Raw genomic sequence first — 24,360 nt, forward strand, 5'->3', positions numbered from 1 at the left:
TAGACATGATCAATATCTAGTTTATACAGATGCGTTGGGAATGCAACAACTATACGTTTATGATTCATGATTGATTATATCTGTTACTATCGTGTCACAATTTATATTTAAACTAAATTCGAAATAAAGTTTGCTTAAAGTGTTCATATTGGCATCTAGTGCATTTTAATCAAATGAATTCCTTGCTTGCGAAAGCAAAAACTCGAAAAACTAATTAGATACGTATTTTTTTTTTCTTTTTCTTGTGAAAATATTATAAATGGTACGTATAAAACAGTATTATTATAGTATTAGTATTTAAATAACAGATTTAATATCTAGATAGTAGATAGATTTAATAATAGATACACGTCTATTTTTACAGTTTTTTAGTTATTATGTGTAAAATACGTCCTGCGTCGTTTGATGCACGTTTGAAACAGATACCATAAAAAACGGGTGATTTACTGCAGATTTTAAAACTCTCCCTTCTATTCCGCGCAAATATGTACTTCAAATTTATAAAATCGCAAAAAATTGAAATACTCAATTGAATAGGCTATTGCCTGAAAGATATATAATTCTTTTATACATTCTCTTTTTTTAATATTAAATCAAATCAAGAATTTCATAAGAAGTTTTTTTAATTCTCTTCTAAATATAGATCTGTGTATCCCTGTTTCTGACCAATCTATATCCAAACCAATCAGAAACCATAGATTTCTTATTCGTGCAAGTGGAAATCGTAAATAAATTGGGAAACCGAAAAATTTTCACTTTCACATATCACGTGACAAAATCTAAATTACTCAACCTTCTTTCGCACCGAAATCAGTGTATGAACACGTGGCTCGAGGTAGAAAGTGCTTACTAGGGGAGAGTATAGGATGAGCGGAGAATGGGGATGCATGGACATTGGCCGGACATCGGAATGGGAAACGGGTTAGCCGAATGACCGGCGGTCAGAATTATGGGGGTGGTGAATTGCGAATCCGCCGCGTCTCCATGCCAAAAACAATGCACGCAGTAAAACGATAAATGGTGAGACAGCCTTATAAACGTCTACTCGACTATACCATTGTCGCGAGACTTTGCAAGACTCTGGACAAGATACAAGCATAAATTTTGGCAAAAAGAAAGAAATTCCACCTATATATGTGTGTGTATGAATACCAAAAATTAATGGAAAAATTAAAGAATAACATCGTACGAATAAATAATAAACTGACGATGAAAAAAGTTCTATAAATATATCATATAGATTTTATAATATTCTTCATTTCTGGTATGATTTCTTGTTAATAATTTTTAATATAATACTCAGAAATTACTTTCTACTCTTTTGCTCGAAATAAAAAAAATTGAAACATGTAAGAATATTATTTTCGTAAAATATAAAAAAAAATAATATGAAGTATACGGAATTATAAGAGCAATATCATAAAAGTATGTAAGATAATAAAGTATAAAAATAATATGATAAATTTTATATAAAAAAAGAAAGCAGCAGTAAAGTAAAAGGATATTAGAAGAGTCTTATTAAAGAAAAAAAAAAAAGATAATAATAACGAAAGAAATGCATCTTGTTGGCGCGCTTCTCGAATCGCGCATTTCGGTAATCGATATATACGAAACGTGCGCGCGGGCGGCCGAATCGCTTTTAGACTCATTTAAAATGCATCGGAGTATACCACCCTCCTCATCCCTTCCTGTTCATGTATGTACACCAGTGCACGTTTTCCTTACACTCGTGCAGATATTTAAAATTATTATCATTGATGAAAAAATTAAAGTTAATAAAAATTTGTCACGATATTCATACGATAGCATTTCGAAAGCAATAATCTTTGAGAATATTTATAGAATTTGAAACTACTTACATTCATTCTTTTCATTCACTTTAATAACGATATTTTCTATTCTTATCTATTATCTATATATTTTTTTATTGTATAGGATATGATATTTATTTTCTAACCTCACATTTATTATTTCTTTCGATCTAAAATATCATAATCATAGAATAATTATGGAATTATTAACAAATAAAGTAATTTAAACTTTCGGAAAGTTGTTTCAATATTTGAAACGAAATTTAACCTTCCAATGAATAAAAATTAAAAATTATTTAGTAGATTTATAAAATAAAACTTTAAACAGAGTAATCTGTTAAATTTAAATCGATTAATATTTAGAAACGAAGAAACAAAATTAAAGTAATAAAACGAAGTTCGAAGTTGAATTAGATTTAACTAGTTAATTTCCACTAATTTTATTAACAATATAAATCATTTATTAGATCATATAATTATTTCAAAATTTCATTTGTCTAAATTCCCAGTTGAAAGGTTAAAATAATAATAAACATAAAAATATTATTTCTTTTGCAAATTTTATATTTAATGTAGTCGATATTTACTCGATAAATACCAATAAACTGTCATTCAATATACAATCACGATCATGAATTATCATCTTAGACAAGACAAATTTAATTTTATTAATAGCGACATCTTTGTAACCCAGCATTTACGAAGCACCAATGTCAGCTTACGTAAGATAAGAAGAGTATGATTACAAAGGGTCAAAGGGCTAATAATACATAGAATTAATTTTAGCCTTCCACGACGACGAACAGAAAGAGAGAGAGAGAGAGAAAATCGCATTGTTAATTTTCACCGAACTTGGAGACTTTTCATTAATCAAGGATCCATTCAAGATATAACCAATGAAATATCGACGAGACACCATAAATCGTTACATTTGGCGACAGAAAAAGTAGGACTGGTCGTGCACGATTTGGAGTAAAATCTCAAAATACACGAAAGTCGAAATAGAACCGGCGTATCGATCGACGAGTACTCGAGCGAATCTACAAAATGTCGAAGGTCGACTCGTTCACGAAGCTGTTTTGCTTTGCTGGAGATCGGTGAAAAAGGACGAGAGATGCAACTGTGGGCCATTTTGATCCACGACTACGTATCCACCGATTTCATCGACTATACATACATTCAACGGTGTTTACGGTTTCCACGTGGCGCCACGCCCCAACCCCCGCGCGACTTCACAAAGTCCATGGAGTCTCGGCAAAGTTTCCTAATCGTAGGCTGGGGAATCCCCGACCCCCAACCACCCTCCACTGTCCCTGTCCTTGCAGATCAACCGAGACGCCGGCGGAAGAATCGTTGACCAAATTCCCGAAACACTGAGCTCTCCCCTTTAAGGCGTCTCTGCTTTAGATCGTTCTACCCTTTCACCAAGTGTAGACTTTTCGAAAGCTTTCTTTGTTCGATGGCGTTCCTGATACAGTTTCTACGGGATAGAGAAAATTTCGAGGAGAGTGACAATACCGAGTAAATTGGGGGCTCTCGTGATAATCCTATGGGCTTTAGGGCTTCTTTCTATGTAAATAATATTATACTTTCTCGAAGAGGAGAGGTGTTCGCAAAATTTAGCATTGTAACATTGATGTAACATCATTCTTGCCGTTCAACCAACAGATGATTATTATAAACATTGATTAGACGCATCAATTTCTCAAGCTGAAAATAGCATTCATCTGTCATAATTGCGATTTAAGGAGATTCGTAGCGAAATAATAAAAAACGAAAAAGGAAAGGCGAAGTACGAGAAAACCCATGAAAATCGCGAGAAATCATAGCAGTTCGTCTCTCGGCTTGCCGCTAATCTCACGACCGATCCGATCGGAGATGAGCACGTATCTCTAGAAAAAAATGAAGGAAAAACCCGTGAGAGAGGGTGAGGGCACACGGGGAACCGGAGACGAATTCGAAACGTGGAGGGGGTTGGGGAGGGAAAAAAGACAACGAATGGAAGCAGTAACTTCGTGTACATTCGGCGAGACAAACTTGATCAATGGCCCCGGCCGAGCACAGTCGCAAGGAGGATACATACGCGAGGAGAGAGCGCGCGGGCACACAGAAGCGTCGTGCATTGTACGGAGAAGCGAGCGTGGTATTAATAACAATTCTCACATCTGGCCGAACAAACGTGCATGTATACACGAAAGGGGTTGATCGGGTGTACGTGCGTATAAAATATACATAGAATTTCGTCTGTAAACGTATATACAGGGACACCGGCGATATACGAAGAGGGAAAGAATAAAAAAAAAAAGAGAGAGAGAAGAAGGGCAGAAAAGAGGGAGGAAAAGAGGAAGAGGTAGAAAGGAAAGGAAAAAAACGCAACGAAGCGCGTGATCGTCGGAGTTTTCTCCTGGTGGAGGGAGCGTGGGAGGGAGAGACCTACCGAAAGAGGGGAAGGGACAGGGGTGGAAAAAACAAGGGGAGAATACAGCGCCACCACCGGCAACTATTCCCTTCTTTCTCTGTCGCTCACCACGCGGAGAGGCACCGATGGCACCAGCGCGTACGTACATTTATTCGAAAGTTCACAAACACGCGGCCAACTTGCACTCTGCTAATAAGTCATCGGTGTTCGTTCGTTCGTTCGTTCGTTCGTCGTCAACCACCACCCAGCAGCGCGCCGCAACCCCCACCACAGAGGTCGCTTCGTTCGCTCACGTTGCCTCGCACCGACCCATCCCCGCCACCGCCCAGTTCCACCGCTTCCCCTCGTTCCTCCTCCACCTCCTTCCGTTTCCCCTCGTTCCACTTCGGCTTGGTTCTACTTCGGCCCATCCCCTACTCAGTCCTCTCTACATATAGAACCTTCCATCGTGTTCGTCCGTGTTCCATGCTTATGCTCGTGTGTTTGCGTCTGTATGTGCGCATCGCGTTTTACGCGAGTTGCACCCATCCCCTGTCGAATTCAAACTGACTCTCGCACGCACACACACACACACATGCACTAGCGAACGCACACCATGAACGAGCACGTTTTCAAGTACATACTAAACTACGCTCCCGTGCATTTGTGACCAACGCGCCGGTGTATAAGTTAGCCCCGCGTATACGTGCAAGTGTATCGCGTTCGTGCGCGAGATGCTTGCACATCCCCACTTCGAAATCCCATTTAATCGTGTACGTTCGCTCCTTGGTGTAGAGGTAAGTTTTTGTAGGTACACTTAAACGAAAAAGCTTCACCACTATCGGAAGGAGGGCGTGTATGCGCGCGCGTGGACGCGATAAAGCTTCACGAAAGCGTATATGGTGGCGCAGTGAAGTTTCACCAATACTAGGGAGCGCTACACGGCAAAACACGTATACACGGACAGATACGGTCATGGTCTGCTGGACTGTTCATCCTCCTTCAGGCAACGATAGCTTTCTCTCCCTCGCTCTGACCGGGTTACGCTTGCAAGCTCTCGATCTTTCTCTCCATCTCCTTCCCTTCTGCTTCAATTTCTATCTATTCCCGTCTTCCTCGGCCTTTACGCCGTTTTTTGCCTATCTCTGTCTCCGAGTCCTGGTCCTCGAAAACTGGGAAATTGTAGGTGTACAACACACGAATAGGGGGAAGGGGGGTCCCACCTTTGGTGACGCGTGGACACCACGAGGCTCGGCGCACGTTGCGTCTGTACCTAAATTACATGATTAAAAGTGGTTTAATTAGTTATTTGACGAGACCTAAATTTATTCGAAGTACGATATTAGTTTCGTCCAGCTTGTTTAATTTCGTTTCGAGATAATTAAGTATGGCCCTTGAATGGTCCGCGATATAATTCCGCAAGATAAGTGGATTAAAGAGCGATATTTATTCCCGCGCACCTACACGCGCACCAATCCTCTTAAAAATCGATAAAGAAATTTCACCGAAAATTTCATCCAGTTAGTCCGCCCGTATTTATTTATAAAGCGAGAGCTAACGAGAAACTCGATGGAAAATCGATTTACCCAGGCCGATCGAAACTGCGCGACGATGAGCGCACCAATGAGAAGAAAGATTACATCGGATACGAGAGTTTCGAGAATCGAAGATGAAGCTGAGCTGGAGGAAAAACGAATGAGAAATCGCGGAAAAGTTAATCAGACGCGTCACGAACGATGCGCGAGACGAACGGATCGGGGGACATTTTCCATTGCGTATGCGTGGAGAGAAAGAGAGGCCCTCTTTTCCATATCGTGTACTAGCACGGTCCACGGTCGCGTATTAAAGCGGCAAGAAACGCCTCGTTCTCCCACGCGGAGCAAAGGATCGAGCGGACGGAGGGTGCACAGGAAGGGGAGAAAAGAACGGAGAAAAAAGATGATCACGTTCGTTTCTCGCGGTCTGCACGCGCGGTGCCTTTCGCGGAGCGACTTTCGAAGCTGCTCGACAGTTGCATACACACGTAACCACCAGGTGTATCTCTCTTTCTCCTTCTCTCTCTCCTTCACGCCACTGGCGCGTTCTCTTTCCCTCCTCGTATCTACTTCACGGTGAAAGCAGCCACGGTGAAAGGTGATTGTAGCACATCCCGCGTTTCTTTCCCCATTTTAATATCGGAATAGGCTCGAATGTTTTTCTCCTTTTTATTATTTAACTAGAGCGATCGTATTTTTCTTCATCGGTTCGATAAATTCAGTATAAGCAAGTGCATACGATCGATCGAAAATTTATTTTCCTCAAACCTGTATTCTATTATATCAAAGAGAGAGAGAAAGAGAGAGAGAGAACGATATTTGTAATTCCGTTCCGTAGGAAACAAAATAACGCGAAGTAAAATCTAACATCGTCCTACAACGTCATCGTCATCGTCGTCGTCGTCGTCGTCGTCGAGGGGTTGCTCGTTGTCCAGAGTCCAGGGTAGCGTAATCCGGCCTGCATCAGTTTCTCCCTCCTCCCCCTTTGCCACCCACATCCACACCCTTCCCGTCTGCGTCGCACCCGATCGTTCTCTTGCTCCGTCTCGTTCCATAATTCAACTCGTGCTGCGATTGGTCGACGCTGGCCGCTGACGTCACGTGAAAACCGGCAGGATAACAAGGAACGAGGGGAGGCCAGGCGGGAGCCGCTGGAGGAGATACGAAAAGGGACGGGAGGAAGAAAGAGAGGGAACCAGTATGAGAGATGGAAACGCGAGGGGTTGGAAAACGGGGATAGTCAAGCTCCCACAAAAATACCCTGTCAGATAGAAACTGGCGCCCAAGCCTGGCGGACGCTACCAGCGCCGCTGCTACCAACTACGTTACTTGCACGATACCATCACGTTGATACCTCCTTCGTATCTCTTCACCCTCCACCACCACGACCGTCCCCGTATCTTTCTCTTGGACGATACCCTGGTCTGCTATATTTCCTATATACTTCATCATCAATTTTCTTGCTGCTAACCATGGTCAACCGTTTCTTCCTACCCTCGCTTCCATCCCTTTGCTATACCATCCATACTATTCTCCGTCTCTAATTTCTGTCTCTTGTTGAACTCATTACACAGTACTCCGTGTAACGTTGTAAGGAAGATCGAAACGACACGATCTTCCTCTCGTAATTTTCGCGATATTCGTTTGATGAAATTTAAATGGGAGAGATTCGAGGCGGGATTCGAAAACGGGTCGTTGGGAGTCGAAAATGTCGCAAAGGGAAAACGTAAGCTACGATGGAAACGCCGCGAAGGAGCTAGCAGTGTTAGGATCGATTTTCAAGGAAGATGGCGTCCTATCGTCCCCTCCACTCCAACTACCCTCACCCTGTGTCTCTACCACACACACACACACAGACGCATGTACACGTAGAGAGGCACACTTACACAACCCCTGCTCCTCGTCACTACCCCTCGCCCTCGTGGAACTCACGGTCGATGAAGTGGAGTTCCCTCCTCCCTCTCCTCTCTCTCTCTCTCTTCCCCTATCTTTCTCTATCTGCCGTTCTCACTCCGTCTTCGTTGCACACACGCTCTCCGTTACTGTTTCTGCTCACTCACCTAGTCGGTACTTTCGAAAAATAAAGGGAGATAAGGGAGAGAGATAGGAAAACGTACGGTTGTTAAAGAAGCCCGGAGATAGGCGATGGAAGACAGCGGGGGTTCATTATGCTTCTTGAATCGTAAACAAACAAACAACCGCGACCGGCAGGATCCTCTCTTTCCATGAGTAATCCAGATTTGCGAGAAAGGATCGTGAAGACTGCAATCAGTCGCGATTCTACGAATGCGAGCGCCCTCGAGAGGAGAAAAGGAGATGGCACACGTTCGAAATTATACGCGGCTGAAATATCCATCGCGATGGAAAACAATCCAAGATGAAGTTGACCCGGAAATTTACTCAAATAGCAACTCGGTATCTTTAGTTTGAACAGCGCTCGTTCTGTTCTCTCTACTGAGCTACTATAATATATATATATATATGTATATATACATTATATAATCGGCCAAGCCAGAATATCCGTAAAGGTTTTCAAAGGTTATACCGGCAATTAAAGCTTTCCGTCCATGAATCGGTGGTGGAGATCATAGCCGTAGCTATGAAACTAGAAACGATATTACACGCGGTATTCGCGCTAGTATAGCTTTCGGCTATATAATCATCCCATGAAACCAACATCAGGGTTAGATCGATCGAATTTGTTTATTAAACTATACCGGTCTTTCTCTATTGAATTATTACAGTTTATAGGTGAACATGGTGCGTAGGAAGGGACGGAGATAAATTTGCGGGTTAGCGGTTTACGCCGAGAGAGATATATAACTTTTTCCCGTCGAAAAGGTCGTGCACGAGACGAGAAATATGCTGGAGACGGGGGAAAAGCAGAAGTTATTCTTCGATAATGGTGATCAACCATCAGGATTGGGAGGTTATGTTATGGCGAGTAATAGACGCGCATGCGCGCACGCTCTACGCGCAGGAAGGACGCTAGCCACTGTGCCGCCCGAAACTTCAAATGTCCCACGTCGACGCCGAAATTGGAGCATTATTACGAAGTTGAATTCGACCGCAGGAATAATTACGCGCGGCCGCCGCCGCACAGATTAATATTTCCATTCGATTTAGAGGCGATTCGCGATATATTTCAATTCACGATTAATGACTTTTGCTATCCTGCTTTGGTCGCGGGTGATTACGAGTAATCACTCTGTGCATGGCCATCTCTACGGTTCGTTAGCGGTTCGAGGATTCTTTCAGAGAATAACTTCGCATGGCCGCTCTCTAGGAAACTGAAATACAAACAACGATGAAGTAGTAACAACGTTTGAAATTTTATGAAAATATGTATGAAATTGTGCGCCGAGTGATTCGATGAATTATATATAATTCGCGTATGAAGATAAAATTTCATCCGCCGAAAATATGTGAAATATAGGATGCGTTTCGAAAGATGTATGTATCTACTTGTTGGTTTTTAATATAATTTTTCCACGCTGTGACTGATTAGGATCGACAACGGAATAACTCGAAAATTTATGTATTTTTTAATTTTACGGTGAAAAATATCATCGGTATAAAAAAATCATCAGAATCAGAATAATTATAAAAAAATAATTATATAAAATGCAAATTGAATAATCTAAGTTTTAAGTAGTAAGCGATAATTTAACACAAAGGAGGAGAGAGAGAGAGAGAGAGAGAGAGCACAGTGGTTACGAATCGATATAATTAAATCATAGCTGGCAAAAATAGAAAAAGAGGGGAGAAGAGCAAGGGGTGAGAATGCAGGTCGAAATATTGGAGGGAATATCGCGCAGCAAAATTCTAGCCGCAGCTAGGCAACCATTTTCATCGATCGCGACCGGGTGAGGGGGGTCTGAAAAGGGGTCGGCCATTTTGTTTATCGTGCGCTAATGTCGAATGACCGCTAAAAGTGAATAACAGTTGCTTTTCCTACCCTTCCATCAACTATTAATGCCACTGCTTTGCTTGAAAACACGTTCGGATCTAATCTATCTCAGGAAATCTTATCGACAACTTTTCATAAAAAAAAAAAAAATTAACAATGAAAATATTTATTTCGAAATCACGTCATATAAAAAACATAATATAATCATTAATATACCGAGCAACGAATTAGTTTCCAAGATAATTTTTACTCAAAAAAAAAAAAATAAATCGAACAATATTGATTTTGATGACCAGTTTAACTGTTTGAACAATTATTAATTCTTCTTTAAATCTGATAAAAATTATTTATTACGATTAAATGTATATTATTACAATATTCAAATATATGAAATATCAATTTTTATAAAAAAGAGGTAACTAAATCAATGATTTTGATTTTCTTGTTGCGTTCGAAAAAAAGATGTATTATCGATTTCAACTGTTCGAACGTAGAATACATCAAATACTTTATTCATTTTATTAATTTCTCCCTTATAGAATCTATATTTTTGATAAAGTATAGCAAATAAACAATTAATATCAAAATATCGATCTTTAATAATCGAAGGAAAGCTGCAGCAGCACTAAAACGTAAAAGGACTTTTCGTTCGTTACGTCATAAAGTAACGTCATCTCTCAATTAACGTTAGTGCTTCGTTACGAGGAATCGTGTAGGAGGAAGGCTCGTGGGAGGGTGGAGAGATAACTTCGTCACCGCGTTACGCGAGGAATTACAGGAAAAGAAATAAAGGGAAACGGTCGAGTGCCTTTTAAGGGACGTCACTCGACCACTGTCACTTTCCCCGGAATCACCGCGACAAAGGAACAAGTTTGAAAGCGTGGTAAGAATTCCGCGAGGGCGAGGTGCGTCGATGATCAATGCGAAGTTCGTCGATGGGCATCCAGAAGCGACGGCAGTCCATTAATCACTGATTAAAGTTAACGAGCTGTGCTCCACAACGCTGTGGACATAGGAAAATTTGACGAATTACGAAGATCAATATGCGCCATCTCTGATCAATTATCGGATTAACTTCGAAACAACGTTGCTTTGTAACCGTTACGTTCGATTTTAAATCCGTTTAATGGCCACCAACAGAAATTTCGTGCGGAATCGCATCGAAAAGAGGAAAGTTTAACCCGATAAAGGAAGAGTGAGAGGAATACATAAATCGAAGGAAGAATTCCAATTTAAAGAAATGGAATTCGTGGTATCAGTCAACTCGAACAGCAGCAGCAACGGTATACTATTCCTAATTAATTTTAATACCGCACATTTCGGCATTGTCCAGGAAAACACGTCGACGAGCAGCCAACCAAACGGTCAGGAACGGAGCAAAAGTACAGTTCGGATTGTTAGTCCGTAGTTTCGAGAGCGGGAGCCTCGCGATTGGTCGGCTTTTTGCGCGGGAATCGATCCCGTATTTTCGGGGGATGCCCCGCCTGTGTGACAAGGGAGAGGAGCACCGAACTTCCGGCGCAAAGCCGCCCCCATTGGACGGTTCCGCGTGGTACTCGCGTCCAATTGGCCGGTTCGGGAACAGCGCCAGTTCGAATGTGACGGCCAAGGATAAACCTTTTCGTGACGGACGCCGGATTCATGTCGGCTTCTAATACGACGAAAACAGATCCACCAACTGGGACGAATATCGAGCATTCAAACCGAAATAATATAACTATTTCATCGCTGTTGGGTAATAAGTACTAGGAGTGAAAATAATATTAAAATTAAACGTAAAATGTAATAGGTAACATGTTCCTTTTTTCTTGTTTATAATAATAATTCTCTGATTAAATCTTATCTAAGCAAGTAATTTAATGAAATAGAAAAGGAGATTTAAAATTTTTCTTTTCACGAATGGGGATGAATTAATTTGAAAGAGAAGACAAAAATTTTTAAAAATAGTAAATATTGGACTTATCTTTATTTCTTAATTTTTAAATAAGTCTATTGTAGTTAAAGTCATTCAATTGAAATAAAGTTTAAAAATTTATATTATCAATATTATTTATTTAGTTTTATTAATTTCTTGAAGATTAGTATATATGAAGTATATTTAATTTTTATTTAATTTGAAAGATATGTATTATTACGAATAAATATTTTTGATTATATATAAGAAATGCTTCTTGAAATAATATAAATTTAATTAATACTAGGAAGAGAAAGGTAAAGCAGCACAAGAGCAAGAAGAATATTTAATAACTTGTATAATTTGTTCATTATTACACTGTTATATGATTTGATTTATTGTTTTTTATATGTATTATATATTATATATTATTTTTTTTTTTTTCAATTAAAAGTAGACACTGAAAATCAATAGTAATGTAAAATATAACCAATTACAATAATAACTTTGAAATAATAAAATTTTTACCATTCCTTGATTCTTTTAAAATCAAGGATGTTTCTTTTTTATCAATTATTATGTGATAGAAACATATAACTTATGAACATCTATTATTACACAACATCGATCGTGCCAGGATTAACGCATAAAAATCGTATACGTTTCGAAACATTGCGAAACATTTTCAAATTTATTATCCTAAACGTTTATTTGAAAAATAGAATAAACGCACCATATAAAATCGATCACTCGACTCGAAAAGAAACAGGAGCATAAAGTATACGTATCTTTCTCTCGAGGAAGTCGTCTATATACATTTCACGATGCATCTTACGATTTCGCGTTGCTCGACTCAGCCACCCTTCTCCATTAATGTCACATACATCGACGAGGGGGAAAACGTCGGGGAAGAATAGGAGAATTCCGAGCCGATCGTTCCTCACGTCACAGACAAAGATGACCCGGTTGCCACTTTAAATACCAGGCCGCCTCCTCAACAGGAATCACCTGTTGACTGCATTTCCTGCCGCAAGGAAATTACAGGCATCGTGCGAGCCACCGAAACTCGCCCCGGAAAAACTTTTTCAACGATCCGACCACGGGCCGCACGAATCGCTTCTTAACCTCAACCCAATCCCGCTTTCTTCTCCGCTTTTTCTCGTCTCCTCTCCCCTTTTCGCTCCCCCCTTCCTCCCTGTCCCCTCTCAACACTCCCCTCCCTTTAAAACTCCCTTTTCCTTTCACTCGTCCACCAAAACCCATCTTCCCCTCTTACTTTATCCCTTCGAAACGAAGAAAACTTCATTCAGCCCCGTGTAAACCGGTATAATTAACTTCCCGTTGCGACTTCTTAATTGCGGAGGAAAAGTTCAAGGGCCAACATGTATTTTGCACCGAATTGCGCGAAAATCCAGGAAGGGAGGAATTCCTTTCGAAGCCGGTGGATGGCCGCCAATGAAAATCGCGTCAACAACGCGATGATTAATACTTAACGGAGGAACGTTAAGGAATAAAGGGATGTTTACCGGCGAACGAAGCGCCAACTTCTCGCCCGGTTTTTAACTCGAACGTTAAATGTAATTACGCGAATTAACGTAAACCGAGATTTCACGATTTTCTGACCCCGTCTTTAACAGCTTCCTGGACACGACTCGAGAAAACGATACCGTGTTATACGCGCTGCTTTTCCGCCAATTAACCCTTGCACGAAACGTTCCGGGTTTTTCGCCTCGTCGAGAACATATTCGAGGCTGCAAGTTATATTTCGGTGTTCTATTCTTAATTCTCATCGATATGTAAATATTGTTAACGACATTTTCAAATCCACGAGTTATTACGAATGTTAAAAAAGTGTTTTCTCGTGGAACAATAGTAAGTAATAAGGTAAAGTTTAAAACAATGTTCTCTTTTTTTATTAGCTTGTGCTGTATCAGTAACGAGAAGCTGAAGCTTTATGCGGCCGCAAAACGATATATAGTTATCGATTAACCAACTCGCGATGTCCAGTTACAAATCACTCACGCGACCGCGTGTGTAATGAGTCTCGCGAGGGGGGAACTACGCGTGTCGATCAACTTATGTTTATGTCGATTAACTCGTTCCGTTAGTTGAAACGGTTACAAGTCTACGTGGGGCGAGGAGGAACGATTGTAAATTCTAATTCAGCTCTCTAATTTCATCTTCTGAATTTATTTAGCTGCTTAAGTTACGCGCATAAATAACTTTCGACTCGACTATGTATCAGATAAAATTCGAATTTTACTCTTTCTTCTGAGATCTGAAAATCAGATGATTTCACCAGGAAGAGAAATCACCAGGAAACTTAATTCGTTCGAGACACACGGGGTTTAGGGAATCGAATCGACAACTCCCGGATAATACGACCCGCGTCACCGTATAAATTCGCCTCCATCTCGCGCATCTCGAGAGTCAGCAATACCCCTCGCTTCGATTGCCACGAAGCGAATAAGAAAACCGGCGATTAGGTGCCGCGGAATTTTGCAGCCTGTGTTGTTTCGTAATCGAACCCCCCCGCGATTCTGATCGAATTCCCGATTTTTCGAGCCTAATCCTTCCGCAGGAAATGGGACGTGGCCGACGACTGGTGGAAGAAGAGGGGTTCAAGCTTAATCCTCTTGCAGAGGAGACACGAAAGTTTGATGTATGTATGCGTGCATGTTCTTCCAGAAGAGTTTTTTGTATCGATGCTCGTTATAAATAATTTATCAACTGTGTCGAACGATTATCTCCATTCCTTTTGACTTAATTCCTGTTACAGAGGAATGTTAGGAATGTTTATAATAATTCTTGGGATTATCAGGTGAGGAATCGATGTCTGTTTTGTGTGTATGTGTGTACAGCCGAGACGCATAAACCTAGTTTCTGCGTTAAATGATCCGTGGAGGGAAACTTTTACATTTATCAAAATAATATTTTGCCAAAGAATATTTTGTTAACAGCATTGATATTTTTTAGTTTTTTAATAGGAATCTCTCCTTTTTTTTTTTTAATTTTTTTCTCTATCGTAAGAATAATTGTACTATCAAAAACTTACGAGTTCGTTAAAGTTTTGAAAGCTCATTATGTTAAGGCAGTGTTAATGGTAAGATATAATGCAAGAAAAAATTAAAAAATTTAAGCATGTATAACATAAACGTCCAATAATTTAATTATTTGTTCACAATTTGATCATGATTCGATCTCTAATATATTGCATGTTGTACGTTTTTATTATACGAATCTTCTGATGAAATAAGAGAATGTAGAGAAGCCATAAGATTCTTCCCTTCTTGTTATATCTAAAAATGAACCAACACGTCCTGCAACGTCTGAAATAGGCCGATTTCTAGGACAGTTAGCAACTGAGACAAGAATGCAAAGAGAGACAGAATAGAGGAAGAATCGAGGAGAGAAATGATGATATAGAAAAGAGAGGGGAAGGATAGAGAAGGAGGTAAGGATGCACCGTTAACCTCGAAACGATCCACGATCCATGGTATCGAATAATACTACTTGATTGAGGATTTTAGAAACAATTTCATATGCTTTTCGAATGTGATATTACGCTAATAAATATATATCATACGATATTTTCATATTTTCTCGCGTAGAACGATTTTATTAATTAAAGAGAAACATTACTAGCAATGGTTTTATTAATATTTCGAAAGTATCGATGTTTTTGCCATCGATATTTAAAGATCGAATATATCGAAATCATGGATGATTTTTCTAATAATAATTTTTTGTAGTACAGAAACATAAAATCGAATATAAGTGTGTTAAATTTAAAAAAAATTTGTTAGTTATCAAATTATTTTTTATTGACAAAATTAAAACATATTAAACACGTCATATTCAAAATCAATAAATGATTTGTCAAATATCGATACAAAAGCAAAATGAAATAAAGTGAGTTTAGTATTTAATTTGCGCTACTAAATAATTCAAAAATTGTTTCGTTAATGTAATTATTATTATAGGAATTAGTAATAGAGAAAATTAAAATCATTAACATTAAAATCTATTAATGTCGATCCATGTCGATTAGTTCTGTACGATTATTTATTAATTCATCTTGGAAAAATTATTTTTACTTAACCGTTTAATTTATCACGTAGCAATTCTTTAATTATTAATATTTCAACAATATATTGTTATGTGTTATATTATTAATTAGATTAATCATTACAATTATCATAAATCAACATATTGCATGCCATTATATTTTTAAGTAATAGTTTTAAAATTATTTGAAAGAGATTTATACGCGCATGATTCTTTAATTTTTTAAATTAAAACAAAAATAAAGTATGTGTCATATATAGAAATATAAATGAATTCGTATATGTAGTTTCATTTCAAATCTCTTCTTTGTTCGAATACAATTTAAAAATCATGAAATTAAAAAAAAAATATTCATAATACTTCATAAACATTCATCATAAAAGTTTTATAATATAATAGATTTAGCATGAAAATTATTCATTAGAATAAATCATGAAAATCTAATCAGTTATGTACAATTTAAAACTAATGAAAATAAAGATTAATGAAGAAATTCATTTTTCAATTTTTAATTTCAAAACTTTGAAATCCAAATGATCTCACAAGGAATAATTAAATTAAACGAACAAAACGTAATAAAGCAATTCTATTATATAAACCAACACAACTCATTAAACGTATAAATTAAAATTAAAAAAAAAAAAAAAAAGAAGAAACGAGAAAATGAAAAGCACATATTGAAACATACAAAACAGGAACGTCATCCGCGCTAAAAACAGTGCTGACCTCTGTGTACAGCCTGTCATCCTCAACTTTTCTACTTCCACAACGACGAGATGCACGTGCAAACATCGCTCCTGGTTCACGGTCAAGTCGCAAAGTGGCCGGTTTAACTTTTAAATCGAGTCCAGGGCGAGGTAGGGGTAGACAGAGCGAAGGAGGCGCAGGGAAAACTGTGCAACTCGAACTCGGTGCAAGTAGGCATGGCTTCCTGTTGGGTGCTGATGCGTGACGCCCACACCAGCCACCTAGCCCCGAGCTTCTTGCCACGTTGAAACCGCTGTTCTCTCGTTTTACCCGGGATCATCCGCACACTGTCATGTCATAAAATCGCCTCGTCCACGCGTAATATATCTAACGGTCATTCTTTTCTCTCTTTCTCTCTCTCTCTCTCTCTCTCTCTCTCTCTCTCTCTCTTTCTTCTTTCTCCTTCTCTCGAGCCTACGTCCTCGTGAAATCATATCGACCGTTAACGGTGCATCATTTCCGTACGACAGAAGCGGTCCACTAGTCACCGCGTGGAACCGTTTTACTGTTAGAAGAGGCCACGGTGTAATTATCAATCGTTCGCGTTTATTTTTCACGGACGTGGCAAAAAACTGTTTCCTCGATACAACGGCCGGCTGACGAGGCAGTCGGGAATTATTTCGAACGCGATCCACCGAGCAGATAATGTTTAATTTTAATTTTTAATTCTCGACCGCGAGGTTCAGCGATGCTGCGCTTCCTCGAGTGGAACGCGGGAAGATGGTATAAGTGGGGAAAAATTAGAAACGAATATTTTTGTTAAAGCGGAAAGAATCGTTGGAAGCCATGTTTTCGAAAGATTGTTGTTCGAACAACAAAGATTTGAACGGATATTTGTTGTTACTTTTATTGTTAGTTCAAATATAAGAACGTATCAGAAATTTAGAGAGAAATAAATAGTATCATCAATTGAAGAAAAATGCACGTAATTTAATCTAATCTCTTCCTTTTAACAAAATTGACAAATCTGTAAACGAAAAGATATTGATAATATAATTTATAATTAAATGTACATGTAGAAACTTCTGAGAATATTCAAAAGTTTCTCAACTCGAGACTCCAAGACGACTTAAATATCATATGGAACAGTTAGCTGCGTGTTTTCGAAATTGGCCGGAAGTCGTGGCGCCTCGGCATCTTCGCTCGAAGGAGCATAAGCGAGGGGAGAGACCGTGGGAAAAGATAGGACGAAACGAGTAGCCGACCTTGAAATGTATCGTACGAGTATATTCACGTAAATTCACGATACTCCCTTGGCCGAGCCAAATGAGCGGTTTCACGAAGTATCGATTTTAATTTAATATTAACGAGCTCGTTCATTAAACTTTTGATAATGCATTGGTTCATAAATTTTCGGCTTCTGAACTCTCACCTCCCGCAACGAGTACACGGGTCACTTAAATGGAAATAAACTATATAATTTATAAATATTTCTCGTAATATAGAAAATAGAGAGAATATTTCCGATACAAATTTTTCCACGTTTACGTTGAACAACGAAATGAAATTTTTGTTCAACCCCCGTTGATATAACTAGATCAATTAATTTCGATGAGAAAAATAAAAATGTATAAATAAAGTGCGCGTTATTCGATAAATTTAATTGGTGAAAATTAACGATGGAAAATATAGAGATGATCGATTGATGCAATGCCTCGAAAAGGAATTGTAGATCATTCAATTATAAAATTGATCTTCATTAATTAGAAATTTAATAATAATACGAAATGAAATTAAGAATATATAGTAAATTTTTTGAATAACATGTTTTAACCCGATAAAATTCAATTCATAAAAATTAAAATAATAAATTTTTTCGACTCGTTTTAAGTTTTATCAATTGCACATATTCGTCCAACAAAAATGTGGAATCATTTTTCTTTTCTTTCTATATCGAATTGTTCATTATTCAATTTAAAATTACTGTAACAGATATCGATAATCATTTCGCTTAATTCAATAGATGTTTTAACGAATTTTCTCAGGTAATGGGATTCCATACGAATTTTTCTTATTTGTGTATTTTACGTAAAATACATTAGTAATTCCAAATTTTTGGTCAATTTTCATGTATTCGAATAATATTAGCTATAAAGTAATATATAACAATAAATATGATAAATGGAGTTATTACAATTAAAATAAAATAAGTAAGGATAGTTTCAATGATTCGTAAAATAAAAAATTGACAATGGATAATAGATATATAATAAAATGGATAGACTAACGATCAAATCACTGAACCGTTTTGCACCTCGTATTCACGCGCAATGGCCCGTTCGTGAGACCGACGACACCGGAAGTCGTCGACCATTCCTACGACAAGGTGGAGACTCGCAGAAAGTTAACGAGCGTGCCACGAGATCGCTCGATCTCTTATTAGATTTATTCCAATTTATAACACGATTCACGCTGTCACGCATCGTAATAATAAACATATCCTTTTATCCATAATGATAATGGAAATATAATATAATATATCGATAATTTTTAAAATATTTTATTATTATTATTTCAAAATAAAAATTATATCTAGTTATTTCTGGACTATTCAAAAATAATACCAATGGATCATAAATTATGTTAATATTAATTATTAAAAAAAAAAATAACGATTTTTTTAATTTGATTCCGTAAAGAAAATAAATTTTACAAATTAAATTTTACCTGTTGACGATGAATTATATGAAAAGAATTTATTAATCGAATTCAGATTTTATTAGTTTAAATATTATTATAGAAAACAATTTCTATCCTGTTCATAATTAAAATTCATGAAAAACAAAAAGGATTTCATTATCATTTCATGCCCTATTATTCATTATATAATAAATAAATTAAACCAAACTTATTTTAATTTCAGCATCTTTTGTGTAATTGTTTCACTCTAATAGTTGAATAGTTGAATGCGAAAATGCGTAATGAAATGCGTAAAGCGCAACATGCCCTCGAATGCCCAATAAACTGTACATAGAAATGCGCGATTACTCAGCACCAGAGTACATTATTCTTTCCGAATAATTATGGACGAGTAATTACACGCTACTGTTACGAGGACTTGTTGAAAAAGCAAAGCGAAAGTAATTGCGCGGTTCGGCACGAGAGAAAAAAAATGCGATACTTAACAATCAGTTTGAGAGAGGAAACCTTGAAAAGTGATTCAAGAAAGAAAACCAGCACGGTTCAAAAGTGACGAGAAAATACAGGGGTTAATGATGGAGAATGAAACAAATATTGCAAAAAAAAAAAAAAGGGAAAACAATTATTATTAATGGACGAATCTTTAAGAAAGGCGTTCAATGCGAATTTTGGCGGATTAAAGCATTGTCGGACGAAAAGAAATAATACTTCAAAATCATTATATTGAGCATCATCGTTTCCCGTAAAACAAAGAGAATTCGAATTAGAAAGAAAAGAATGAGATCGGAAAGAAATCAGCAATGGCCAACATCTGTGTATTCATATATGTGGCATTCAAAAGAAACAGTGGCAGAGAAAAACGGGGCAAGACTCGTTGGAGGGGGGGGGATTGTTTGGAATAGAACATCAAAGCGAAGGAAAAGGGAAAGCGAAGGAAATGAAATAATCTTGAGGGACAAAGAATCACTTGAGGTGGCTTGCTCTCGAAAAGTTTGAACTTGGAGCAAAATCCTTTAACGAAGTTAAAACGGTTGTGTGTAAAAACAGAGAATCAAATTTCCATCCCCATCGCGATGGTATTACAATCTCGAATATATTACGGGAGAGCTACGAGAATTCCGGGAACATTTAATAGAATCAAAGCATTATCGCGTTTCGCGAAAACAAACGAAGAGGAGAAAAAAGGGAGGGGAAAAAAAAAAGAAGAAAAAAAGAAAAAATAAACCGACGTGACGTTTCACCTCGCCTTTCTCCGCTAATTACAAAATTAAAGGAGCAAAGAGAACTGCTTGTGCCGCGTGAATGAAACCCCTAATTTACCGGGGAACAGTCGCTTCAAGGTTACAAACGCTTGAAACAGAAACGCGTCGGTAAAAACGGTGGTGAATGCTCGGCGCATCGGGGAGGAAAGCGTAAAAAGCGCGGCGACACCGCGTCGTCGGTCGGGCATAAGAAGAGAAAAAACCAGGGGAACAGAGAATTAAAATAGTGGTGCTGTACGCGCCACCAAAGAACAAGATACAAAAACCGCGGAGATGAAGGGAGCAAAAGGGGTGAAAAGAGTGGAATAGCAGAAAAGAGAAACAGAGAGAAGAAACGAACGTGTGATACGCGTCTGGCGGAAGGGTTGATATGAGCGAGAGAGGGAAAACAGAGATGGCGGGGAACGAAGAGGGGGAGCAAAGAAAGAAAAAGAGAGATGTAGATTGAAGAGTGAAAAATAAAAACGTCCTTCAGCCGCCTAATTATCTTAATTTGCATCGGATAATGAACACTGCAATTAAAACTAATAAAAAAAAAAAAAAAATCCTCCTCACCCTTTTCCGCCCCACGTTCCATGCTCACATTGTGCAAAGAGACTGTAAACACGGATGAACGAAGGTTGGCGCGCGACTACCAGCCAAAGAAGAGGAGAGAAAAAAAAAAAAGAAAAGAAAAAAAACGAGAGAAAAAGGTCAAACGAAACGAGGCGAAAATCGGGGTGACATCGAGTCTGTACAGACTCTGCGTGATAAGGTTAATGAGTCAGGGGGTCAATTACACGACACCGGTTGAAGCATGTTCGAAATAAAAAAAGAAAAAAGAAGAGAAGAGAAGGGGACACGTTGCACATGGTCGAAAATCAATTATGTCGAATTACTCTCGATCGAGCGGATCGTTCTAGAATATTATTATTCGCAAGTATCATGGAAAACAATCACGTAGAAAGGATTTCTTCTTTTAATTTCAATATAAGCTTTCCACGATAGCACGATAATGGCGAAACGAAAGAAACGTTAATTCCATTTCGCCCTAATCCGATGTTATCGATGAGAATAAAAAGTCCGAGTCCGAGTGACTCTCCCCGCGGTAAAAGTTCTCGCGGTGAACCAACCCATTTTAACCCACCCTCGACAGGCTACCCCCAACTAACCCCATGTCCAACGACCTGATCCTAGAATAATTGTGATTCTAAAATGTAGTCAGTCTTTCGCGAATATCCTCGAAGAAAATGCACGCTTTCTCATATTCTATTAAGAATATTATTTCCTTCCGTAGAATCGTTCTCCCGCAGCGCCCGAGGACGCGAAAGACCAGAGTGGAAGAAGCATCCCCCCCCCCCCTCTCCTTCCCCCGATTCAACTTCTATCTGCCTCCTCCGTCTTTCTCCTTCTCTTCCTCCAACACCGCCACTCTCTGTCTCCCTCCCTCTCTCTCTCTCGTTTCGTCTCGTTTTTCCTCCTCTTATAACCCCGTCCTTCTCGCACTCCTTCGCACCACCAGAGCGCCTCGATCTTTTCCTTTTCTGCTTCTGTTCCGTTCCTTGCCACCCCCGTCGCTTCTTCCCTCTCCCTCTCTCGATTTTTCTCCCTTCGTCTCTTTCTCTTTGACTCGCCCTCTGCCTGGTGAGGGAGGGGGAATTTTCTCTCCTCTCGAGTTTTCTCCTCTCCTCGCTAAGCTTGGCTGATATTACCCGAGGAGGAAATTTCGCGATATTCCTTGGCGAGAGATTTATAGAAAAATTAATTATGCAACTTCGGAATCATCCCTCCCTTCTCGTCTCGACAAAAGAAGAATCGAAAGTATAGGATGAATCCTATACGGTGAAAGTCAAACTGTTACACGCGAAATCCCCCACGGTGTGGCCACGTGTATACGTTTCGAATCACTGATCGCATTTGTATCGATTTTCGTATATTTAAGCCGTTGACCGGTCTCCGTGGAACACGGCGACAAAACGCTTCCGCGTCACGAATCCTTTTTTTCGTGGGCACGTCGGGCGCCCGTATCGATTTCTTGGAAAAATAAAAAGGGGTGGCGCGTTGTCTAATGCTTAAGTCTTAACCCCGTGTATTAACCCCGTTGATGATGGATGGTTTTGTTGAAAAGAGAAAATGAAAGTCAACGTCAAAAGAAAAGCTTTGTAAGTAATAATCGTATAAAAAAAAAAAAAAAAAAAATATGGATTATATTTGCATCTCTGATCGGATTGCAGGATTATCGTATATATATATATATATATTTTTTATAGTTATATATAATTTTATATCATGTTAAATTCTAAGTAATAATTTTTCATTTATGTGTAAGTACAAATCGCGAGATCAAAGAAGTTCAATATTTTTCAATATGCATGCCTTAATAAAGAATAATAACTTTCGTTCATTTTTCCATCGCATATTAAGCGATGTACTTTTAGAAATTTAAATAATTGTATCTTTTTCAATTTTGTTTTTCCTTATACGACAATATCGCAAAATGTTTCATATCGTATAATAATAAAATAAGCAAAAGCAAAAATAAAATAATTATAAAATCTATATAATTGTGATCGTATTATTAAAATTAATTAAATTATAAAATAGAGTTTAATTTTTCGTTTCAATTTTTTCATACCAAAGCTCTTTCTGAATTATAAGAAACTTTTTTCTTTCTTGAAGCAAGATCGAAAATGAAACATAAAAATTCAAAGACTATAACAGAGTTAAAACGAAACACCTAGGACCTAGGACACTTTGTTGCTAATATAATAAATCCATATAAAAATTTGTTATTAATAATCTATATAGTGAAACCTCTTTTTAATTCGAATTGATAAAAAAAAAATGCGACGGATAGGGAAATTTTTTAATAAGGAAACATCCATCTTCCCTTACCATCCCTTAGTGATATAAATCAGTGTGTATATAATTTTACATCTTTTTGGCTAATTTAATTAAATACGTACAATTAAATAATATATTCATTTTTTAAAATATAACCAAATCTTAAATAAGCTCTTTCACACTTTTTAGCATAAAATGCGATAACTTTACAATGAAATCTTGTAAAACTTTATTTTAATAAAAAAGAGCCTTATTATAAAGCTTATAAAGATTTTTGAAGCTAATGTAAATATTCTCTACGTAACATCTTCCATAAATGCTTATAATATCGCGCATTTCTACTATATAATGCGTACCGTTTCCTATCCTCTAAAATACATATTTCCTGCTTCCTTTAACAACATTATCACAATATTATTAACACGCATAAATAAATAACGCGTACAATCTCAAATGAAAGTAACGAGAAAAAGATCCGAGAATTTGAGAACGATTCGAATAACATTCAACAGCCTTTGGGTTAAATTACACATTCTATCGCAAGAAAAGTGTCTACGTCCACGGTGATCCACAAATTTACGGCGCGTTAACAGATTCTTTCTAAGGGGATGTTAACGAGGGATACACGTGTAAAACGGCAGAATTGCTCGACGTGGGCCAAGGATTCCATTCCGATAATGAGATAAACGATCGCGAGAATTTCAAGAAAGATAAACCTCGACAGTGGCGAAAATTATTCCTCGTGGATAACAATGTCGATCCCTAAACGCGGGGCCCTTCTACTGACGAGGCTGCCTAGCTATTGCCCCGGAGAAGATGCGCTTGCCGATGCATAGATTACACGCGGCATGCGATGCGCTCTCGTACGTGATGCGGCGCAATTTCGGGCAAACAGGTTTATTCTAATACGGCGTCGTTGCGCCACACCAGACAAAATTAGTCCAACGTGAACGCTGGCCCCAGAGAATTTACAAGAGTTACAAGGCTCGATCTCTGTTACAGTTAATAAGGAATTTTATCCTAACACTCGTTCCGCAACTTTCGTTATCATGCGCGTAGGAAATAGTTGTTCCGGTTTGTTTATAAAAAAAGAAGCTTTTTATCGTGACAAGTTTTTGCACAGCTATTAGGAGTAATTATCTAATTGAAAATTCATTTTTTAGAATAAAATCTGGAAATCTAAACAAATGGATTGTATGATAGGAGAATATTAGAGCAATTAGAGGGGGATATTGTTATAATTTTGTTGTATTAATTAATATCGAGAAGAAT

Source organism: Apis florea, unplaced genomic scaffold, assembly GCF_048593485.1.
Source record: "Apis florea isolate Af1SG1 unplaced genomic scaffold, ASM4859348v1 contig_3798_pilon, whole genome shotgun sequence".
Lineage (NCBI taxonomy): Eukaryota > Metazoa > Arthropoda > Insecta > Hymenoptera > Apidae > Apis > Apis florea.